The 5267-nt window shown below is 37.3% G+C and overlaps 1 pseudogene; it reads left to right on the top strand.

Annotated features, from left to right (window-relative positions):
- The first annotated feature begins 325 nt into the window (after window positions 1-325).
- Window positions 326-1127, top strand: LOC102847074 (annotated as a pseudogene).
- The last annotated feature ends 4140 nt before the right edge of the window (window positions 1128-5267 follow it).

Genomic DNA, 5267 nt, shown 5'->3' with positions numbered 1-5267 from the left:
ATGTCTGACTGTAGCTTCAAAACAGACAATAAAATGATTATTTTTATCCATCAGAAGTACTTCCTAGGTAGGCGGTATAATGGATTATGAAAGAGGAATGTATCCTGAAATAATTCCAGAAAACCTCCTCAAACACTAAAGAAAACATTCCTGCGGAAAACCGACAAAGAAATACTTTTGATATGAAGTTATTTTTAGAGTTGGAATACAGGTTAGAATTCTGCCAAGTATAGTGTGATAACCCAAGAGCTCGTGAGAGTGATATCATCGTCTTTAAACCCTTCCCCCCCCCCCCCCCCGTAGCAATCCCTGATGCACCGCAATGATGCCCAGGGAAGACAGGGCGACTTGCAAGTCCAACTTCTTCCTTAAGATCATTCAACTTCTGGATGATTATCCGAAATGCTTTATCGTGGGTGCAGACAATATCGGCTCCAAGCATATGCAGCAGATCCGCATGTCCCTCCGCGGGAAGGCTGTGGTTCTGACGGGCAAGAACACTATGATGCGCAAGGCCATCCGGAACCACCTGGACATCAACCCGGCCCTGGAGAAGCTGCTGCCTCACATCCGGGGAAATGTGGGGTTTGTGTTCACCACAGAGGATCTCACTGAGACCAGGGACATGCTGCTGGCCAACAAGGTGCCGGCTGCTGCCCGTGCTGGTGCCATTGCTCCGTGTGAGGTTACCGTGCTGGCCCAGAACACTGGTCTGGGCCCCGAGAAGACCTCCTTCTTCCAGGCTTTGGGCATCACCACTAAGATCTCCAGAGGCACCACTGAAATTCTGAGTGACGTGCAGCTGATTAAGACTGGAGACAAGGTGGGAGCCCCGAGGCCACCCTACTGAACATGCTGAACATCTCTACCTTCTCCTTCGGGCTGATCATCCAGCAGGTGTTTGACAACGGCAGCATCTACAATCCTGAAGTGCTTGACATCACACGGCCTACACCTTCCCACTGGCTGAAAAGGTCAAGGCATTCCTGGCTGATCCATCTGCATTTGTAACTACTGCCCCTGTGGCCCCCACCACCACCACTGCTGCTCCCGCTGCTGCGGCCCCAGCCAAGGTGGAAGCAAAGGAAGAGTCGGACGAAGATATGGGATTTGGTCTCTTTGACTAAAAACCAAAAAGCCACCAACTCTGCCAGCTTTGTGTGAAACAAGGAAATAAAGGCTTCATTTTCTTAAAAAAAAATCAAGTTTCATGAGAGCTCTTTATAAAGTAAAATTTTAAAAAAGAATATTAACTATTTACACTAAAACTATGCACACTGACTTAAATTAGAATTTAAATCAACTCTCTTTTGTAAAATTGTTTCCTTTTCTTTGCATGAGTCATCTGCATTTCATGAAAATGAAAAGAAGCCTGCAGTTTTAAATGTTGGAAATGATAAATTTTGGCAGAGAACTTTTTATGATGCTCTGAAACCATACAGACAAAGTGTATGTCCTCTACTGACATATAAAATTAGCTTCAGTTAGCAAATTCATATTATATCACTGTCAAGCAGAATTATCTGTGCACACAGAATAACAATTCTGGGTTAATTAGACTTGTTCCTGTAATATAAAAAAACAAAACAAAACAATCTAAATGGCAATTGTCTAAGTATATGTAAATTATAGATAAATTAAAAAATACTTGAACTTTTTTTCCGGATTTAGCTAATGTTTGTGTATAATATTGTTGCATTTTTTATTATAGGATGGTGACATAAAAAGACAGTATTACATTTTTATTTACATTCCCTTTCCCCCTAATTTAGAAACAATATTTCTTCTATTTAAAGATCCCTATATACCCAGATTTTGACACATACTCTACATAGTATTGACTTTCTAGTATGTCTGTTCATTGTGGCTTATATACGAGGTGAGCATAAAAATGCATTCAATATCATGTCATATTTTAAATGTCAACACATGGGTCAAAATTATAGGAGAATGTATGAATGTGCGAAGTGTCTAGTCAACCAAATTGAAGATATCTGTACTTGTTCCCATATCAAATAGGTCCTCCAACAAAACATGGATAGTATTTTAAAAAATCATTGTTATAACATGGAAGAAATATGCTGAAGATTATTTTTAAAGATTATTAAATTACTACATTAACAGGGAACTTCTAGAAACTCAAAATGAATTCAGAAGAGGTGGTGGGAATAGGAATATATAATTGCTAGTATAAAATCATGGTTAAAAGCAGAACTTACCAGAAAGATGTTTTTGTGGTTTTGGTTTGGGTTTTGGCTTAGAATTGCTTTCTGCAATTGTTGAAGTAATTTTATTATTATTTTCATGTAACAATTCCTTTACATTATGTGTCATTCATATACATTGTGTTTTATACACTCTTTCATTTACATTGTGTTTCATACAATCATTCATATACATTCTATGTGCAAAGGCATTTACTCTGTGGATCATAATAAATTATTAATAATATGGAGAAGAATAGGAATCCCAGAACACTTAATCATGGTCATATGAAATCTACACACAAAACAAGAAGCATTCAGCGAAAATAACAGTGGTATGGTTTAAAATCATTAAAGGTGTATTATCAATGTTTTCTCTTCTTACTTATTAAACCTGTATGCTGAGAAAATCTTTCACGAGGTTGTACCACATGAAGAGGAATGCATAAAGATTTGTAGTAGACTCAATAACCTTTTTTATGCAGATGACAAATTTTGCTTGTGAAAGTGAAGAAGAGTAAAAGTACTTACTAAAGAAGATTAAAGTCTATTGCCTTAAACAAAGATTATATTTCAAAATTAAGAAAACAGAAATTCTCATTACTGGACCAATAGGAAATATCATGACACACGAAGAAAAAATTGGAATGATAAACAATTCCATTTTCCTTACATTCACAATTAACTCTCACAGTATCAGGAGTCAATAAATCAAAAGGCATGAAAATCTGCTAGATGGAACCTCTTCAAAGTACTAAAAAGTAAGAATATCAGTTTAAAGATTAAAGTGAACTTGATTCTAGATCTTATGTTTTCAATGGCTTTGTATATATTTGATGATTAGACAATTAATAAGGAAGACTGTAGCAGAATGGATGTCTTTGAATTGTAGTGTTGGTGAAGACTATTAAATATTCCATTGTCTACCAAAAGAACAAATATGTATGTCTCAGGGAGAATGCAAATAAAGTACTCCTTGGAAGCAAGGATGATAAAACTTCATCTCATGTATTTTGGACAAGGACTAGTTCCTTGGAGAAAGACATAATATGCTGATATACAGCCTGTGAAATTGACCCACAGGAGGGTCAATTATGAGTCAGTTCCAACTCAACCACGCATAACAACATTACATATACAAACACAAATAGAGATTACTATAAAAAAGGGGGGGAAAGACAAACATTTGACCTATTTCTCATTTTGACCTTCAGGTTCCCTAGGGGTAGAGGTAGATGTATAATCTGGAAATTCTGTAAAATGCTTTCCATTCATTTTGACTTCTCTGCATTATTGTTGTTGTTAATAAGTGCCTTTGAGTCAAGCATGACTCATAGTGATCCTATGAACAACAGATTTTAAACCTGTCCTATCCTGTGCCATCCTCATCATATCTGACACACTTGAACCCATTGCTTTAGTCACTGTGTCATTCCATCTCGTTGAAGATTCTCCCCTCTTTCTCTGACCCTCCAATGAACCAAGCATGCTGTTCCTTGCTAAGGAACAGCCTCTCCTAGCAACACGCCCAAAGTATGTGAGATGAAGCTTCATCACCCTTATTTCTAAAGAGCATGTGCACTAATTAACCACTTGAGCCACCGTCGATGCTAAAGGAGCACTATCTGGAATCTGATACTGTCACACCACCATGGGTCTCAGCTGAGGCCCGAGAGACTGTCTCTATGCCATGATGTTCATAAGCCTTATTGTCTTTATGGTTTGCTGTTAGAGGTATAATACCTACTTATAAATTGTTGTGTTGAAGGAATAATTTACAATTCTCTCCTCTGTGTCTTATTCTATTTGGTGCTCAGGGTAGTATTTTGCTGCCATTGACCTAGTGGAAAGTCACCTATGGGTTCATTCTGACTTGACTGTATACAACAAAAACATTGTGTAATATAGTCTGCTGTTGTATAGTATATGACAGGGAAGAAATTGTCCAGCCTCCCATAGGAAAGCTGATTAATCCAAATCATATGCCTTTGAGATTACAATGAAGCTTCTTACCACTAGACCACCAGATCTCACTTAGTATTTGAAACAAGACAATACAAATCTCATACATGCCTTAAAATGGCTCCATTTATGCTAAGCTAGCTGGCATATTTTAATTTTTCCCCCCTCTTCAGAATCTTGTTTTCCCAGTAGTCTTGTTTTTCTAGTTTCTTCTCAGAATGAATGCAAACTGGTCTTTGCCCTTATTATTTTTAGCCATGTTGGCAGAATTAGATGTACATCAAGCAGGTGATGGAGTTTTTCTCCCCTCCCCCCCTTAAACTATACTTGTTAAAAAAAAACCACAAAACTATACATATGTGCTGCTAGCATTTCCCATCAACCTGGATAATTTTTAACTTTGCTGTATGTTACAGGTTGTTTGTGTAAGGGTATAAAGTAGTTAGCTGCTTCCCTCCATCTTCAGAGAAAATTCTTCATCTTCCCTTCATCTTCAGAGGTAATTCTCCTGTCCACTGCCATTCTGTGCAGATTTCATTTTTCTTTTGATCAGTAAGTTTCCTGACCAATAAACAAATGTCTTTCAATTGGTCTCAAGGTCAGAATGTTTTGTCTGTCTATGAACATAAACCTAGAGGGAATTTCCCTTTGGGGAACTTACTGCAACAGACATCATGCCAGAAAAGCCAGGATTGAGAAAGAAAGGAAGACCCCCCAACGATGATGGTGCAGGATTGGGCAGACTTTTAATCTCTTGTTTATAGGTAGTTTGATGGCTTTCTTGGTAAAGAGTTGCATGGTCAATCCAAGAAAGGCTGTTTGAATTGACCAACTGCTCCTCCTATGTGATTTATAGCTTCCTGAAAGCCTATTAGAGGGTCAGCTATGGCACAATAGCACACACAGCAACAATATGTTATAAATATATATAAACACAATAGTTTTAAACTTAAAATATATGTAATGTATAAAAATGACATTGTTTAAAAAATAAGAAGAAAAACAACAATCTGGTTTAAAAAATAAGAAGAAAAACAACAACAATCTGGTGGAAAATATTTGCAAAAACCAGATCTGCTAAAGGAGATAGATAGATGATAG

This window comes from Elephantulus edwardii, unplaced genomic scaffold (genome assembly GCF_000299155.1).
Source record: "Elephantulus edwardii isolate Elephantulus edwardi_28Jun2011 unplaced genomic scaffold, EleEdw1.0 scaffold00085, whole genome shotgun sequence".
Classification (NCBI taxonomy): domain Eukaryota; kingdom Metazoa; phylum Chordata; class Mammalia; order Macroscelidea; family Macroscelididae; genus Elephantulus; species Elephantulus edwardii.
Note: the sequence above shows the minus strand (reverse complement) of the source record. Positions and strands in the feature narration are given on the sequence as shown.